The sequence below is a fragment of the Dicentrarchus labrax genome, unplaced genomic scaffold (assembly GCF_905237075.1).
Source record: "Dicentrarchus labrax unplaced genomic scaffold, dlabrax2021, whole genome shotgun sequence".
NCBI classification, from domain to species: domain Eukaryota; kingdom Metazoa; phylum Chordata; class Actinopteri; family Moronidae; genus Dicentrarchus; species Dicentrarchus labrax.
Window position 1 is genome coordinate 1,368,348 of NW_026136717.1, and position 20,304 is coordinate 1,388,651.

At 39.5% G+C, this 20,304-nt stretch overlaps 1 long non-coding RNA gene across 2 annotated transcripts in view; it reads left to right on the forward strand.

Annotated features, from left to right (window-relative positions):
* The window catches only part of LOC127349486 (uncharacterized), a 228,663-nt gene that overhangs the window by 120,131 nt on the left and 88,228 nt on the right, over positions 1-20,304 (forward strand). The window lies entirely within an intron of this gene.

The following is a 20,304-nucleotide window of genomic DNA, read 5'->3' on the forward strand; positions in this document are numbered from 1 at the left end:
AGTGTGTCAGATGTTTACTTATTCCTCTGCCTCCTTTAATGATAATGGTACATGTATTAAGTGTAGTTTATTTACTGCGCTGGAGGCGAGGCTTAGTGAGTTAGAGGAACGGTACAGCACCACAGAATTATCTTTAGCCGCTATAGTTAGCCAGCCCCCAGTAGTCGGTGCGGGCCGACCGAAGGTAGCTTCTGTTAGCCGCCCCCCGGTAGTTCCCCCGGTAGTTCCCGAGCAGCCGGGAAGACAGGGAGGCTGGGTGACTGAACGGAGGAAGAATAAATCGACGAAGCCCTCAGTTCACCGCAAACCGATTCACGTATCCAATAAATTTTCCCCACTCAGCAACACACCCGCTGAGGAACCAACTCTGGTTATTGGCAGCTCCATAGTCAGAAACGTGAAGTTAGCGAAGCCAGCGGCCATAGTTAAATGTATCCCTGGGGCCAGAGCGGCGACATCGAATCCTATTTAAAACTGCTGGCTAAAGATAAACGTAAATATAGTAAGACTGTTATCCACGTCGGCGGTAATGACACCCGATTACGCCAATCACTAAAATTAATGTGGAGTCGGTGTGTAATTATGTTGGACTCCGTAGTTTTCTCTGGACCCCTGCCCAATGTGACCAGTGATGACATGTATAGCCGCATGTCGTCATTCCACCGCTGACTGTCGAGGTGGTGTCCAGCAAACGATGTGGGCTTCATTGATAACTGGAAGCCTTTTTGGGGAAAACCTGGTCTGATTAGGAGAGACGGCATCCATCCCACTTTGGATGGAGCGGCTCTCTCTCTTATCTAGGAATATGGCGAAGTTTATTTCTAAAACCTGACAGTCCAGAGTTGGGACCAGGAAGCAGAGCTGCTGTCTTACACACTTCTCTGCACTTCCATTAGAACAGTCACCCACCCAAAACCCCATAGAGACTGTGTCTGTCCCCCAACCACCTAAATTATTAAAAGAAATAAAAACAAGAGGAGTTCAACATAAAAATCTAATAAAAATTAAAACCAACTCCTCAGTAGCACAAAATAAGAGAATGAAATGTGGACTGTTAAATATCAGGTCTCTGTCCTCTAAAGCTGTTTTAGTGAATGAATTAATATCAGATTATGATATTGATTTACTTTGTCTTACTGAGACCTGGTTGTCCCACGAGGAGTATGTTAGACTAAATGAATCCACCCCCCCAGTCATATTAATACTCACATTCCTCGAGGCACAGGCCGAGGAGGTGGAGTGGCAGCCATATATGATTGGAGCGTTTTAATGGACCCTAAACTTTTTATCAAGTTTAGTCCTTTAAATCAGATAAAGTAATTATTGTAGGTGATTTTAATATTCATGTGGATGTTGACAATAACAGCCTTAGTAACGCATTTATATCATTAATAGACTCAATTGGCTTCTGTCAGTGTAAATAAACCAACTCATTGTTTTAATCACACTCTTGACCTCGTTCTATCATATGGCATTGATATTGAACATTTAATAGTCTTCCCACATAATCCTTTCCTATCTGACCATTATTTAATAACTTTTGAATTCATACTATTAGATTATGAGCCATTAGGCAAAACTTCCTACAGCAGATGTCTATCTGACAGTGCTGTAGCTAAATTTAAGGAGGAGATTCCTTCAGTGTTTAATTCAATGCCGTGTCTGAATTTAACAGAGTCCTATAATGACTTTAGTCCCTCTGAGGACTTTAGTCCCTCCAGGACTGCCTTCTTTCATTTACATAATATTACAAAAATTAGACACATCCTGTCACAGACAGATGCAGAAAAACTAATCCATGCATTTGTTACTTCAAGGCTGGATTACTGCAACTCTTTATTATCAGGTTGCCCCAATAAGTCCATTAAAACGCTCCAATTAATTCAGAACACTGCAGCACGAGTACTGACAGGAACTAGAAAAAGAGATCACATCTCTCCTGTACTAGCTTCTCTGCACTGGCTCCCTGTAAAATTTAGAATAGAATTTAAAATCCTCCTCCTCACCTATAAAGCTCTTCATGGTCAGGCCCCTTCATATCTTAAAGAGCTCATAGTACCCTATTACCCCACTAGAACACTACGTTCTCTGAATGCTGGGCTACTTGTAAATGGTAAATGGACCTGTACTTGTATAGCGTCTTTCTAGTCTTCCGACCACTCAAAGTGCTTTTACACTACATGGCACATCCTTTCACACACATTCACTCACTGAGGGTAAAGCCCATCGAACAGAAACTAAAGCATTCATACACATTCACACACCAATGCACGGCATTGGGGGAGCAATTTGGGGTTAAGTATCTTGCTCAAGGATACTTCGTCATTTGGCACCAGGAGCCGGGGATCGAACCAACAACCTTCCGATTAGGGGACGACCCGCTCTGCCTCTAATTCTTCATAGCACAGCCAGGTCTCAGTCAGACAAAGAAAATAAATATCATAATCTGATATTAATTCATTCATTAGAACGGCTTTAGAGGACAGACCTGACATTTAACAGTCCACATTTCATTCTTTTATTTTGTGCTACTGAGGAGTTGGTTTTAGTTTTTATTAGGTTTAATTCCTCTTGTTTTTATTTCTTTAAATAATTTAGGTGGTCGGGGGACAGACACAGTCTCTTTGGGGTTTTGGGTGGGTGACTGTTCTAATGGAAGTGCAGAGAAGTGTGTAAGACAGCTTCCTGGTCCCAACTCTGGGTTGTCAGGTTTTAGGATCATAAAGAAACTTTATAATATTTTTAGATATTTCTTTCCGTCCAAAGTGTGATGGATGCCGTCTCTCCTAATCAGACCAGGTATTCCACAGAAGGTCCGCCAGTTATCTATGAAGCCCATATCGTTTTCCACCTCGACACCCAGCGGTGGAATGACGAAATGTGGCTATACGACACACCCCGACTCCACATTCATTTTTGTGACGGTCACAAAAATAATAATAATATAACTAACGCCATATTTACGTTTCTCCTTAGCCAGCAGTTTTAAATATGATTCGATGTCGCCCGCTCTGGCCCCAGGGATACATTTAACTGTGGTCGCTGGCTTTGCTAAATCCACGTTCCTAACTATTTTGACTATATTGAGCTGCCAATAACCAAAGTGGGTTTATCAGCAGGTGTGTCGCTGAGTGGGGAAAATCTATTGGCCACATGTTGGTGGTGAACTGTGGGCCTATGCAGTGTTGCCAACTTGGCGACTTTCTCGCTAAATCTGGTGACTTTCCAAATCCTCCTGCCGACTTTTTTTGTCAAAAGCGACTAGCGACAAATCTATGATGTTTTTTCTTCAAGCTAAATCATTGACACTCAATGTGGAACCAGTAAAGTCAGGTCATCGTGACCTACAGTGTCCTGTGATGTTATCACAGCCTTTCCTGCAGCTGTCACTGCTCTGAGGCAGTTGGGAGGTTGCTGCTACAACATTTGATGAGAAGTAAACCACAGGTCTTTGTCATCCCCCATGGTCCTGCATCGGTCATGTACACCTCATTTGTGCCAGCCTGTGTGAATGTCTTGTTACAGTCTGGTAGACCCAATGTTAGATGAGTCTGGAAAGCTAGCTTTAAGTCAACAACAGCTTTTTCAGCTTCAGGCATCCAATGGACTTTGATGGCATCGAGGCCTTTCTCATTAACAATTGCTGCCAATTGCTCAATTTCAGCATAATTTGGGGTCCTCTGTCTGCAGTAGAATATCATTCTTTTTTTTTTTTTTATGTATTTTTGGGGGATTGTATTGCCTTCAAGAGTGACATGAAAGGGGGGAGGGAGAGGGGATGACACGCAGCAAAGGGCCATAGGTCAGAGTCGAAACCATGTTCGCTGCAGCAAGGACTCAGCCATAGTAAATTGGGCGCTGGCTCTACCGGGTGAGCTATCAGGGCTCCCCTTTGGACGTCATTCTAATGGAATTTTTGTTTCAGGCCGTGTTTCAGGAATGGTCCGAATGGCTTGGATTGGTTTGCTGTGATCACATGACCAAAAGGCAGATGCCCTTTTCAGAAACAAGCTGCAGTTTAGATAAGATAGATGTATGGCCGCTAGATTGAGTGATTCCAATTTTTTCTTTAATGCTGCATTAAGGATGGCATCAACGGCAAAGGTAAACATCTTTGACAGCCTTTGAAGGAGAATGCAAACCTGCTACTGACTGTCAGGGTTGACTGGGATGATGAAGAAATGCATTAAGCAAAATAAAAATAAAAACCCCCTCCATTTACTGTCAGATGGAACTTGAGGGGGTATTGTGTGTGGGGCACTTGCATGGATAGCAACATTTACTGCAAATCCTGAACAAATCTCCACTCCTCTGACTGACCAGCATCTCTGAACTTTTTGATGAGAAAAAATTAGTGATCTTTTAAAAGTTATTGATTTTGACAAGGCCTATATGAGTAATTTTTGGTGTAGTCACAACAGGTACTGTGCCTTTTATCAGCCCTTCATACTTGTTTCGTGTCCACACTTCAAATACTGCAGGTCTAGACCGAACTCCTTATAAAGTTATTTACAGAGACCGAACAGTTCTCTACTACAAAGTAATACATTTAAAGTTGTAATATTTCAAAAATAAAGTCACAGTTTTAGGAACCATGACAATATGATAATAAATTCATGGTAAACAAGCTTACTATATTTTCAGCTCCAAAGTACTTTTTTTATATAACAGAAAGAGACAAGGAAATATTTCTGTACTTTACTTAACTTGGTCATTTAAGGCATTTATGGAAAAAATAGAGGGCTGGTAAAACCAAATTAGTTATATTAAAGGAATAAGAAACTGTTCTTGTATAACACCTTTCTAGTCTTCTGACCACTCGAGTGCTTTTACACTACATGTCACAGTCACCCATTCATACAGTGATGACAAAGGCCATCACAAACTAATCATTCATACACCAATGCACAGCATCAGTTGCAATTTGGGATTCAGTATCTTGCTCAAGGACACTTCAACATGCAGTGGGAGAAGCTGGGTATCAAACCGTTAACCTTCTGATTGGTGGATGTCCGGCTCTACTTCCTGAGACACAGCCTGCCAGGAAGTAATCTGTTTTTAAAAAAAGCAAAAGAAGTCTTTTTAATTTTGTTGTTATTGTGACTTTTAAAACATCAAGTGAAATCAGTGGGGTTAAACCGTTTGTGTTTTCTGCGTAGTATAGTTTGCAATTATAAAAATAATAATATTAGAATTTGTTATCCCCACCCCCAAAAAAGACTGTCATTGACTCTTTCATTAACATTCTAAAAAATAAAGTTAGTTCATTTAGCTCAGTCGGTACCGAGGCTGAGTCCTTGCTGCAGCGGCCCAGGGTTTGAATCCGACCTGTGGCCCTTTGCTGTGGTCATCCCCTCTCTCTCTACCCCCCCTTTCCTGTCTATCTTTAGCTGTCTCTATCAAATAAAGGCAATAAAAAGGCCAAAACAAAAAAAACTTAAAAAAGTGAAAATGAAAAGTAATTTTACTTTAGGATTTCCATTTTACTTTGAAACAACTACATCTAATAGTATTCTCTTTAGTGCTTTACTCTCATTCATTCATGGCGGTTACAAGTTAGTTTGTAGTTTAATATTTTACATTCAAAGCCTGATAAGTGACCACTGCTTAGGGAGTGATACTAATGATACTTGATTGTATTGCTAAAGTAACCAGAATGGCCTGACACTCATTGTCTATTAAGTCTTCTGTGTTGTATGTGGTTGTGAAGGAATAACACTAAGACAACTGCTTCCTTGCCAGCTGGAGGAGGGTTTATTCTGTGTACAACACAATAACATCAGTACAGCAACTTCAAATGACCTGGTTTCTACACGCACACCTCTCCTCAGCAGCGCTTACAGCTTTCCTAGTGTATTTTGCTATCCTCCTCAAAGGATAGGAATACATTGGAAGAGTCAAAGTTAGCCAAAAAAAGAATATATATTGAAACTGTTTTATATAAGAAAAATAATCATACATGAACATGGATGGATTATTGGTGAAATGAACAAACAACTTTATTTCATGGGTTACACTAAGAACACTTTTAAGACTGTGCTAAAACCTTTGCATGAGTCAGCTCTATGTCACTACAAATCCAGAGAGATGAGATTTTTGACACCTGGCAGTCACTCTCTTCTGTGGATCTTCTAGTAGTAGTACTACAGAGCAATGTTTTTAATCCCTGTTAGTATCACATGTGAGGATGCCACTGACATGACTTTGACATGAACACAGCAAAACAAGGAGAATGTGGTCCAGTGTAAACCAGTGCATTGTTTTCCATGTTCACTGCAACTACTGTGGTATATTGTTATTGCACCTGAATATATTAATGTGTATATTATTATCCATGTAAAACGATATTCTTGTGACAAAATTCATTTTTCAGAGAAATCTACTACAAAGGTGATCATAAACAACCAATCAGGGCCAAGAAAGATAGCTGATTGTTGCACCACTATCTTCAAGGCTCCATCCCAAAGGGTCTTCCTTGACTCTAATTGGTTGTTTTTGTTCAGGCCTGGTGGATTCTTGCAAATGCCATTAAATAGATTTTTTTTTACAGATTATCTATCTCATGTACTACTGTCAGAATATAGTGAAAGCTACAGCAGCTATGTCCAAGTAAACAGTGGGATGTTGAGACTTCACTAAGAAGCCAAGGACATGATCATCGCACCACACTATCTGTCTGTTTACTGTCCCAGAACTCAGGAATGTGTAACTGTGTTAGAGTGATGCTCCAACAGGGATAAAACGATATTGCTTCTTCTAATCTTGGCTCTTTCGAACATTCACATACGATAGTGTGTGACGGTTGCGCTGAGTCCATTCATGGATGACTTCAGTAAAACCTTACTGAAAGGCAAGATCATACTTTGTATGCTATATTTAACAAATAGCCACCACAGTACTTTTGAACATACACTACCGTTCAAAAGTTGGGGGTAACTTAGAAATGTCCTTATTTTTGAAAGAAAAGCATTGTTTTTTTCAATGAAGATAACATTAAATTAATCAGAAATACAGTCTAGACATTGTTAATGTGGTAAATGACTATTCTAGCTGGAAACGGCTGATTTTTAATGGAATATCTACATAGGTGTACAGAGGCCCATTTCCAGCAACCATCACTCCTGTGTTCTAATGGTACATTGTGTTAGCTAATCGTGTTAAAAGGCTAATTAATGATTACAAAACCCTTGTGCAATTATGTTAGCACAGCTGAAAACTGTTGTGCTGATTAGAGAAGCTATAAAACTGGCCTTCCTTTGAGCTAGTTGAGTATCTGGAGCGTCAGCATTTATGGGTTCAATTATACTCTTAAAATGGCCAAAAAAAGAGAATTTTCATCTGAAACTCGACAGTCTATTCTTGTTCTGAGAAATGAAGGCTATTCCATGCGAGAAATTGCCAAGACACTGAAGATTTCCTACAACGGTGTGTACTACTCCCTTCAGAGAACAGCACAAACAGGCTCTAACCAGAATAGAAAGAGAAGTGGGAGTGCACAACTAAGCAAGAGGACAAGTACATTAGAGTCTCTAGTTTGAGAAATAGACACCTCACATGTCCTCAAATGGCAGCTTCATTAAATGGTACCCGCAAAACGCCAGTCTTAACGTCCACAGTGAAGAGGCGACTCCGGGATGCTGGCCTTCTAGGCAAAGTGGCAAAGCTGAGTCAGTATCTGAGACTGGCCAATAAAAGGAAAAGATTAAGATGGGCAAAAGAACACAGACATTGGACAGAGGAAGATTGGAAAAAAGTGTTATGGACAGACAAATCTAAGTTTGAGGTGTTTGGATCAAGAAGAACATTTGTGAGACGCAGAACAAGTGAACAGATGCTGGAGGAGTGCCTGACGCCATCTGTCAAGCATGGTGGAGGTAATGTGATGGTCTGGGGCTGCTTTGGTGCTGTTAAAGTGGGAGATTTGTACAAGGTAAAAGGGATTTTGAATAAGGAAGGCTATCACTCCATTTTGCAACACCATGCCATACCCTGTGGACCGCGCTTGATTGGAGCCAATTTCCTCATACAACAGGACAATGACCCAAAGCACACCTCCAAACTATGCAAGAGCTATTTAGGGAAGAAGCAGTCAGCTGGTATTCTGTCTGTAACGGAGTGGCCAGCGCAGTCACCAGATCTCAACCCCATTGAGCTGTTGTGGGAGCAGCTTGACCGTATGGTACGTAAGAAGTGCCCATCAAGCCAATCCAACTTGTGGGAGGTGCTTCAGGAAGCGTGGGGCGAAATTTCTTCAGATTTCCTCAACAAATTGACAGCTAGAATGCCAAAGGTCTGCAAGGCTGTAATTGCTGCAAATGGAGAATTCTTTGACGAAAGCAAAGTTTGAAGGACAAAATTATTATTTCAAATAAAAATTATTATTTCAAATAAAAATCATTATTTCTAACCTTGTCAATGTCTTGACTATATTTTCTATTCATTTTGCAACTCATTTGATGAATAAAAATGTGAGTTTTCATGGAAAACATGAAATTGTCTGGGTGACCCCAAACTTTTGAACGGTAGTGTAATTTACATTTTTGTACATTCTTTTCTTTAACTCTAAAAGAACATTTCTGTACCTCTAGTGACAAAAATTTACCTTTATGTCCTGGTCCTAATTACCACCACATGCTGCTTCTTTCCCTTTTACCACCCAGATTTATCCTTCCAGTTTTGGGGAATGAATCGATGCACATTTACAATTATTCATCAAAATTTCAGTTCCTTTTCCTTGTATTGTTCAGATAGAACTGATTTGTCCATAACAAGTGAACGCTGTAAAGGTGCCGACCACAAGTGCCCTTGCAACTGGCACATGCCACAGCAAGACTGCAGGGGGAAAAAAATCTTAAAACAGGTGAATGAATGATGCTTAATTTTAGGCCACGTTCTATTTAGTGAAATATTTCAGTCTCTTTATTAAATGTGTTCTTGGGAAAAATCTGTACTGATCATGCTGTTACAACTACAAAAATAAACCGACATGGAACCAAAATCAGTTTTCCTTTGTACTGTATTTTTTTTTTTTGCCCTTATGGAAGTAAAATAGGTCTTAAATTGTATTCATTTTGGTCTTAAAATGTGTTCATTTAACCTTTTGAAATTTGAAGAGACCCTGATTTAGTACTGACAGGTCTATGCTGCCCTCTGCTTGATTTCATTATTAAACAGTACATGCATGTGTAAATAGGAGATACATATGACAGTGTGTTTGTATTTCACTTTATTGATTAATATATGCTTGATTAGTTTTCATCTGGACATTTAAAATCTTCAGTTAAATGTTTCATAAGTAACAGACAGAAACATTCACACCTGCAGTCACACATACAGAGGCTCTAGTTCCCCTAACCTGTATGTGTATGGACTGTGGAAGGAAACCCACGCAGACATAGGGGGAACATGCAAACTCCCCACAGAGAGCCCAGCCATCTGGTTGACTTCCTAGCTGTAAAAACATTGCTGGTGCTTACCATCATACTTGCTATATTACACGATTACAAAGTGAACTCCATAGGGAGCCAGAGTTAACCAGAAAGAAATCGTGTCTGCATTCACTGTTTGTCAGAACATCTTACGGCTTTTTGACATTATGGTGATGACATTATTTTAAATATTTGCACAAATCAATGTCAAAAGATTTAGCCTCTGGAACACGTGCGTAGGGCAGATCTCGAGGTAACTATCATATATCCTGTTATGCTGCAGTTTGGCTGTACCTGTGCTCATTTTAACTGAGTGATCAGGTCCAGTTTAGCAGCCAGTTGTGTTTGAGATAAAAAAAAAACAGGCACCCACTTATAGAAAAACAGCTCCACAGACATACTATAGGTAAAGAAATACACACTTTTACACATGTTTTCTGCTCAAATTGTAATACCCTGAACAGTGTCTGATACCTGTTTAGCTTAATATGGTCAGAAAACCCGTGTCATGTTCCAGAAAAACCTTTTGGAGAAAATATCAACAATATAGAGATCAAAGCGTGTTGAACAGAAGATAACCAGGACACATGGTGGGAGTCTTGGTGTAGTCAATTGAACTTAATCCAAGTTTACCTTAAAAGTGTATTGTCACCACCGTTTTGCAATACAGTAGCAAGAGTGGTAATTTCTACTGGTTTCTAAGAACAGGAGAATTCTTGTGGGTATGAAGAGAATGTGAAATAGGGAGTCACGAAGTACAGTGAGGGCTTGTTTGTCTGTTAATACAAAGGCAAAGAAATTTGAGATGGCAAACCATCCAACAAAAACTGCAACCCATCATTCCAACATCTGAGGCATACTGTATAAGAGCTACAGTGTGAAATGCAAAGAAATGTGATTTTGCACCCAGATCATCCACCATAGCTTCAGAGTGACTGTATTGCCTGACTTTTGCTTTGAGTTTCAAATAATTTTAGTTTTTTCTTTGCCGTACCAAAAATGTACGGAAACGTGACCCCAAAACTGAGGTACATACACTGAAATGTCATATTTGTGTACCATAACACCCCTATAGTCTACAGTAGTATACTGGCATTTCTTATGAGTGTATTCTGGCAAACTTGTTAGCTACATTTAGCAAATATTTTCAATCATTATGATACCAAATTTTACACCCCTAGCATTAATCCTTCATAGTGCCTGGCAAGGACAGGCACTCACCAGTACTGAGTACTGAGCACTTCCGATTTTTGTCCACATGGGTACCCTTACTTCTTATAGACTACCACCACCTCTGGTGAGAATGGCCGTACACACCACTGATGTCGCCGGTATTTTGGTGATGGATAAACTTGCAAGTTTGTTACCTCTGACCTCAAGATATCTGAATGAAAATTAGTTTGAGTCTCCCCTTTGCAGACATGCCCACGTTAGGCAAATCCCATGCAGTTTTGGGGCAAAAACATGCAATGTGTTATTTTCGCCTAGTATATTTGAATATTCCTGCATACTGGGATCCATAAATAGCATTGGAATTGCATGAATTGGGAATGCCTGGAAATGCTTGACGCCACCCCTGTAAAAGTCAAAATGTGTCCATCTTTATTTTTATACCACCTTTAAAAAAGAAAATTACAAATACCTGTACAATAAAAACACTGTAAAAGCTAATGATATCCAGAACTTAGATACAAATAAGATAAAATCATTGAAATAGTTACAGCAAATGCCACCAGTTCAGAAAAAGCCATACCATAAAAGTGAGTTTGATGGAGATTTACAGCTGCAGTAGGTTACTTTTATAAAGAATAACTTTTTGTCATATTTGCTGAAACTTTCACTATATCCTGACAGTAGTACATCAAATCAGGTTCCTCTATTAGTGCTCCTAATGGTATTTGCTTGTTTTCGTTCAGACCGGTCATCTTTGGTAATCGTTTTATTTTGAAAACTGATTTTTGGCACGAGAATGTTGTTTTACATAGATGATAATAAACACTCACACACACACACACACTAATATATTCAGGTGCAATAACATTATAGCACAGTAGTTGCAGTGAATATAAAAAACAATTCAATGGTTTTCCCTGAACCAGCCTTGAAGCACATGGTATGATACTAACTCTTAAACATAACATTACATAACGACACAGCATTGCTACTAGCAGTAAAACAAATCCACAGTGTACCTGTAAAGTTTCTTGAAGAGACTGAATCATTTCTTACAAAGGTTGCAGTAATTTATGACAGTTGTTGCTAATCCAAATCCGAGTCCAAATCCCTTCATACACTGTCCTGCTCATCCATCAAGTAGAAATATGAGAGTGAAATTTTGTGCCAGGTGTCAAAAATGTTATTATTGCCTTCAGGATTGCTATTGAGATTGCCATTGGGTGTACCATTGAGATTGCCATTGCCATTGCCATTGAGATTGTCATTGCCATTGCCATTGAGATTGTCATTGGGATTTCCACTGGGATTGCCATTGCCATTGGAGTTATCATTGGGAGTGGTGATATTGCTGCCTTCCTGGTTATTGGTTATTCCTGACAGCTCATGACTTCGAATACGTGTCAGATGTTTTTCACAGAGTTTTTTTGCCCTTTCTTTTGCAAAACAGCTCCTCTTTCAAATGGCAGGTCACTTCTTCTGCCAGAAGGTCTTCATAAACCCATCTGTAAAACGGAGGGTACAAAAGGTCCATTGATGACAAGGAGCTCCTTCTCCATGTCTTCCGTCTCATATTAAAGGATTGAAGACATTCAAAGATGTTCCAAAAGAAAAATGATGCACAGATTACAAAAAAACCCAGGTCCTAGAAAAGAAACAAAGGTAAACTTTAAGACTTATTTGCCTTAATATTTGGTTTGGAATAATAAAATGCACTACTGCTTCTAATTTTTATTGTTTCTGTGGCAAGATTTGTAGTGACATAGAGCTGACTCATGCAAACGTTTTAAATGGCCGAGTAAATTAATACAATTCAGTATTATTAGTATCATTCCCTTAGGGGGGGAAGGAAGGGGGGAAAGGGGGAGGAAGGTAAAAAAAATTTTAGGGGGGGGTAAAAAAAAAAAAGGAGAAAAAAAAAAAAATATTTATTTTATTTAATAAAAAAAAAAATATTTTTTTTTTTTTTTAAGTAAAGCACAAAAATATTTCCTTGTCTCTTGCTGTTATGTAAAAATGCACATTTGAAATATAGCTTTTTTAAAATAAGCTAATACGTTGTTTTTTTAAACAATAACTTTATTCTCATATTATCATGTTTCCTAAAACTGTGACTTTGTTTTTGAAATAAAACAACTTTCCTCTAAAATTACAACTTCATCATACTTTTTGAAAATGTACTACCTGGCATTGTAATAAATTTTCCTTGAGAAATTATAAATAATTCTTATAAGATCTCCTCATCGACCGTAAGTTTGACTTTCTTTGCTTGACCGAGACATGGCAACAACCGAACGACTTTTCCCAACTCAACGAGTCCACGCCCCCTGGGTTTGTGTACACCTGTAAACCTCGTGGCTCCGGGCGTGGTGGAGGTCTCGCGATAATTCACCGCGAGAAGTGGAAAGTACTACCGGTATCTGCTCCTACCTTCAACTCGTTTGAATCAACTGTGTGTCAACTTTCTGGTCCAGTTCCCACCATCGTTGCAACTGTTTACCGCCCCCCTAAAGCAAACAATACCTTTATCAATGACTTTGCTGCTCTACTCACCCACCTAGCCACACTTTCCCCAAATGTAATTCTGCTGGGGGACTTCAACATACATATGGACAATATCAATCTCCCTCTTACCCGTGACTTTGCATCCTGTCTTGACAGCTTTGGCTTCCAGCAGCATATTGATTTTCCCACACATTCAAAGGGTCACATTCTGGATTTAGTTTGTTGTTCTGGTCTCATTCCTTTCAACTGTACTGCAGATGAACTTCCTATAACTGATCATTTGCTTCTGTCATTCAATGTCAAACTCACTCTGTCCTCAACAAAGCCCCCACGTGTTATCTCATTCCGTAACATTAAGAAAATTAATCATGATGCACTTTCCTCGGATATCAGCTGTCTCCTGAACACTCATACTTCATCCACCCCCGACGACTTGGTTTCCCACTACAACAACGGCCTCACCTCCATTCTTAATTCTCTCGCTCCTATGAAAACCAGGTCCGTCTCCTTCTCCACCTCGGCCCCTTGGTTCACTTCCGAACTACGGCAAATGAAAGCCAAAGGACGACAGCTCGAGCGACTATACAAGAAAACTGGTCTTGTTGTTCATAAAGACATGCACAAAAATCATATTTTACACTATAAGGACTGTATTTCTCAAACCAAACTCAACTACTACTCTGGCATAATCTGTTCGAACGAAGGCAATTCCAAGTCTCTGTTTTCTCTTCTCAACAATATTCTCAGACCCCCGGCCTCTCTCCCTCCCCACCTGTACTCAACTGCTTTCTGTAACTCCCTGATGTCCTTTTTCAATCAGAAAATTCATCAGATCCACCTGCACCTAGGCCCAAGCTCCTCCCACAGCACCTCTCCAGAACCCTGTCTGACTTCTCACTCACTTTCTTTCTTTCAGCTCCCCTCTAACTCAGATATCTCTGACCTCATCTTAAAGTCCAAGCCCTCCACCTGCCACTTCCCCTCCCCACAGTTCTGGTGAAAGCCTGCCTCCCTTCTCTCCTCCCCCTCATCTCTGCCATCATCCATTCCTCACTCTCCACTGGAATTGTTCCTGCACTCTTCAAAACTGCTGCCATCACTCCAATATTGAAAAAACCTGGTGCTGATCCTAACAATTACAATAATCTTCGTCCCATCTCCAATCTACCTTTCCTCTCCAAAATCCTCGAAAAAACTGTTGCTTCCCAAATTCATTCTCATCTAACCCATAACAACTTGTACGAACAATTCCAGTCTGGTTTCCGCCCCCTCCACAGCACTGAATCTGCACTAATCAAAATCACAAACGACCTTCTCCTGGCACCCGACTCTGGTTTACTCACTATTCTCATCCTCCTCGATCTGAGTGCGGCCTTCGACACCATCTCTCACACTATCCTCCTCAACAGATTAATCTCCATTGGTATTTCACACACAGCCCTCGACTGGTTTAATTCCTACCTCTCAGGCCGCACTCAGTTCATCCAACTCCAATCCTTCAGTTCCCACCAGTCCCCCGCCACCACTGGCGTGCCCCAGGGCTCTGTCCTGGGGCCCCTTCTCTTCATCATCTACCTCCTTCCCCTTGGCAATATCTTCAGTAAATATAACATCAACTTTCATTGCTACGCGGATGACACCCAGCTCTACCTCTCCAGCAAACCAAATTCCACTCTCCCACCTTCCTCCCACACTGACTGCTTCACCGAGCTCAAATCCTGGTTCTCCTCCAACTTCCTCAAACTCAACAGTGATAAAACCGAATTTCTTTTTATTGGCACTAAATCAACCCTCTCAAAAGCTAACAGTTTTTCACTCACCATCGACCACTCCTCTGTCTCCCCTTCCCCCCAGGTTAAGAGTCTGGGTGTCATCCTCGACAGCACATTATCTTTCCAATCGCATATCAATAACATCACCCGGTCTGCATATTTCCACCTACGCAATATTAATCGACTCCGCCCCTCCCTTTCTCCCCACTCCACTGCCATCCTTGTACACAGCCTTGTCACCTCCCGCATCGACTACTGCAACTCCCTTCTCTTCGGTCTACCTCACAAATACCTCCATAAACTTCAACTGGTTCAGAACTCTGCAGCTCGAATAATCACCAGAACCCCCTCCATCCACCACATCACCCCTGTTCTACAGCAACTCCACTGGCTCCCGGTAAAACTCCGCATTGACTTCAAAATCCTCCTGTTTACGTTCAAGGCCATCCACAACCTTTCCCCTCCTTATCTGTCCGAACTCCTCCACATCGCCAACCCTTCCCGTTCCCTCAGATCTGCCTCCTCTGTCCACCTCTCTGTCCCTCCCGCCCGCCTCGTCACCATGGGGAGCAGGGCTTTCAGTCGCTCTGCCCCCCCAACTCTGGAACTCACTCCCACCGGACCTGAGGAACCTGGACTCTCTCACACTCTTCAAATCAAGATTAAAAACTCACCTATTCAGAACTGCCTACCCCACTTAACCATCTACATTGTCTTTTCTTATCTGTTTCTTATTTCTTGCTGTTTTTTTTTTTTTTTTTTTTTGTGTTGTACGGTGTCCTCGAGTGCCCAGAGAGGCGCCTCTAATAATTTAATGTGTTATTATTATTATTATTAATATTACTTTTTTGTAAAATTATGACTTAGTATGGACTTCTTCCCTCAACATAATATATATATATAAAAAAAATTACTGAACCTTACAACCACCTTTTTTCTCACAATATTACTTAATTCTTGAAATGTCATATTTTTTCTTAACTATGTTTTGGAAAAGGTACCATCAAACCGTCATATCTATTTATAATAGTAATATGATTCTCCATATACAGTGTGCTTAAATGTGATGACAAAAAGCTAAGCTGTGTGTACTTACTAATCACCAATGCATTATTAATTCTAAACATTTAGCTTGTTGGATTGCTGTGTCACTTACCATTGATGCATTCTTATATTGTGTTTTAATGAGTGTCTCCTCGTAGGTCAGATTTGTCTTGCAAGGAATTCTAGTCTGGGAGGTGTTGAGATTTGTCAGCAGGCAGAAGTACCAGTCTCCATCAAACAGAACAGTGGACACCCAGACAGAGCCCAGAAACACATATTTGATCAAAAACTTAACAATGAAGCTGCAGAAGTTGTTGCAACAATGACTGCAGCAGCAAAATATCCCCCTTTGGTAGACAAACTCAATGAAGAGGACAATCCAGGTGAGGATGCAAGGAGGGGCAAGTATGTACATCACAACACTTCTATCTCGACCTGGTCTGCATGAGCAAGAAAAATCTAGATCAAATAAGCGCTGGAGGACAAAGTAGCAGCATATGAGCAGGAACATATTCACAGCTTTTAACATGACTTTGATAAAGTTTTGAGGAACATCACCAAGATGCACCATGCTGAATGAAAGGACCAAAAGATATTGAGTTCAAAAATCTTCTCTGCAGTAATGCTGGATCGCAATTAATTAATTTATCTTCTTTTGCTTCACCAAATTCCTCTTGGTAGATATGTTTTTCCTCTAAATGATCAAACTTGCGTGGGAAAACCTCTGTCCTCCAACAGCTGAGTCAAAGTGTGTCAGCCACAAGAGCAAAGACAGGAAATGTGCAGCCTATACCTGTGTCTGAACAGCGTTCTCAGCAGTTTACCACAATGTGCCAGCCCCCACCATCACGATGGTACAGTACAGTACAATACAGAAAACTAACCTTTTGCACGAAGCATGATCAGTTGTACCTGTAATCTGCTATTTTCTATAATCTCAGTTTATAGAATGTAATATATTACAACATAATTCTGCATAGTAAAAGTAAAACCATTTAGTGGCATGCTCCACAGCAGAACATAATAAAAAACAAGACAAAAAACAAACAGCTTCATCTAATACCAGACTTGACCGAAGATCTTATTTTTTCTCACATATATTTAAAGAATGTTGTTAGTCAGATTTGAAGGAGGACTTAGATCCTTTAATAAAGTAAAGCTATCAGTACCACAATGGAATAATAATACTGCATTCAGAGGTTTATGGAAGTAATAGTATATAAGTATTTAAGGAAGTACAAGTACTCATGTATGTTTTTACATGTTATATTGCATACTGTTGCATTAATATGATATACTGTAAATATCTAATTTCTCCACATTCTGCTGGTGTTAAACCAAAGGAAACACAACTATGTTTATCTTTTGGCCAGAGCCCCACCCCTACTTATGTTAAATAGACGAAACATGTCCTGACTCCAGACCCTTTGCATAAAAGAATAGCTCAACATTTCAGATAATACAGCTATTAACCTTCTTTCTCTGACTGAGATGCTCACATTGATCTCAGTCTCATGTCTGTGTATTAAAGCAACAGTAGGTAACTTTTATAAAAATAACTTTTTGTCATATTAGCTGAAACTTTTACTATATCCTGACAGTAGTACAAGACAGATAATCATAATAATAATCAGGTTCCTCTGACTTATCCTAGTGCTCCTAATGGAATTTGCAATAATCTACTAGGGCCTGAATGAAAACAACCAATCAGAGCTGAGAAAGAGAGTTGATTGTTGAGTCTCATTCCCAGGTTGGTAGGTACTGACACTTTGGGTTCCAAAGTTTTTGCGGTTTTAAAGGAGGTTACGTGTCGGTCAGGTTACAGTAGTGGATTAAAAAGGACTATATTTTTATGAAATGTAAAAGTATAGGATCTAACAAAATTAAATTACTCACATAAATTACTTAAAAACTGGTATACTAAATGTACTTAGTTACTTTTTTATCTCTTGGCTTAATTAACCCAAACTCGCATTACTCCTTCAGAACACAGCCATCTCAACCTCTTATTGTCGTAAAGAAAGCATATACAATTTCTCTAAAGGTTTGAACTATTTCTTTAAGGCACAGAAACTGATATCCATTCTCAGCTAACTCTCGGAAAGGAAGTAAATAGAATTTCCAAAAATCCTGGCACATTTCTGTAAAAGGAGGAAAATAATGTGAAAGAAAACACAGACTCATCACTTGTCTTTACTTGAAATACAACAAATGAGGAAGGTTTGTTCATGTTCCCCCATCTGGAGGTCCAAGGTATTACCAATCAAGCCATGATAAAGCAATCACTACAAATCAAGCACAGAGAAAGATTTAATGTACAGAGATAAAGATTTGCATCACTGAGTGCATATTAAAATAAAATTATCTTTGAAGCCTACACATTTCTAGTATCACACTGGCTACTTTTAAACTCTAGCAGTGCATCTTATTTATATTTTGCATGTAACAACGTTAGTCTTTAAAGAAACTAGTTACTACAGCTGTCAGGTTAATGGAGTGGAGTAAAAAGGACAATATTTCTATGAAATGTAAAAGTATAAGATCACACAAAGTTGAATTACTCACATAAAATACTTAAAAACTAGTATACTAAATGTACTTAGTTACTTTTTATCTCTTGGCTTAACTAACCCAAACCCGCATTACTCCTTCAGAACACAGCCATCTCAACCTCTTATTGTGTTAAACGTAAAGTTGTTAATCTTTTCTGAGAACAAAACATCGTCTTGTTTTCAATGCCACTGTATACTGATGTACAAACTGTTCTACATGTCATCTGTGAAATGGTTCAGCTTTGAAGAAACATTGTTGAACCGACAGAGAAAGGCTTATCTTACATGACACTCTATGATTGTTTCAAGATTTGCGACAAGAACATTTGTTTTTCACTGAAGTTGGTGCTACTAGGAGATGGGAGCTTATCTATTATTGCCAAAGACAACTAAAGTGCATGCTGCTTTACCCACTAACTCAATGGCTTGTACAGTAATCCGTAAAACATACATTAATATAACACTTAAACCTGTAATACTTACAGGGTTTGCAGCACAATGTGTTAGCATTTTATTCACTTGTATACAAAGTATACAATCATCACATTTTTCAAACAAAGTGCTATAAGTAACCAAAAAAACTTTCAATAATTCAATTCAGTGTCACATTCAACCACTGATTATATCACCTTTGTTTGTGTGCTATATGGGACTACTGTTTAAGGAAAAAAGACAAACATTTAATTCATAGATAGACTAAATTTTCAACTAAAGCTCCAATTAAAACTAGAAAATTGCTGCTTTTTCATAATTTTTTGCAAGCTAATTGACACACAAAGATGTTTAGCAGTCATGAAATTTGGCACACATTTAGCACACAATGCTTCCACATCCGGTGAAGAAATACTATGCATAAAATCCAGAGTATCTACTGCACATTTTGTATATTTGTGCATTATTTTATATCAAAGTCTGAAGTAAGCATAGGCATCCAGCACTCTGGAAACCTGGAAACACATCTGACTTCATGGCTGGACATACTTTCCCTGATTAGTAGGATCTGGGGGCACTACTGGGCTCTCTAACCAATCTTTAAAGTTGTTTAACCTTTTTTTTTTTTAATCTAAGCCTTCTTTTTTGTTTTGCTCATCATCAAATACATCCTCTGTGTTAGTATCCCTGACTTGTACATGCTGGTGATGCGTGCCCATATATCGTGTGATAAACCCATTCTAAATGGTACTTTATTAGACAGTGGTGCCAGGCTTTAGAAGTTATTACTAATGGTTTGCTTCATGGTTAAAGCAACATTTATAAAGCAGTAATAAACCATTTGTACAAAGGACTTTTGGATTATTAGGTTGTGAAATGCCCTCTTGGCTGGTGTATATCCAAATAATCTAAATATTTTTACCTGGTGGGGACCTCTATTGAGCAGGTGAATTAGGACTTGTCTGTGGGAGCAGTAAGATTTCAAAATATCAGTGGGTTGAAGTTGTGGTAAAGGATGGGGTAACAAAGGGTCTTTTTTGACACAAGTGACCTCTATTGGTTTCCCATTTCCTACCAACTTTCTCTAAATCAAAATTCTCTTGAAGGAGACCAGCCTTGACATAGTACCTGTTTTTAACCCCAACCACTGTATTTCCACCCAAACCAAGTAGCTTCCGCACCTAAACCTAACTCTAGCCACAGAGATGGCAGATCAGGAAACGTCCGATGGACAATCTTTGTTACAGTGATTTGTAACCGTTTCAGTGGGTAATGACAAATGCTGTCAATATCAGAAGACACTACTCTGGAGAAATGACGTATTTTGCTTTTGTTTGTTTTTATTTTGGGGACTTGGGGGACCAGAAGGAAAAGAGAAACTCATGACCCTCTAGCTTA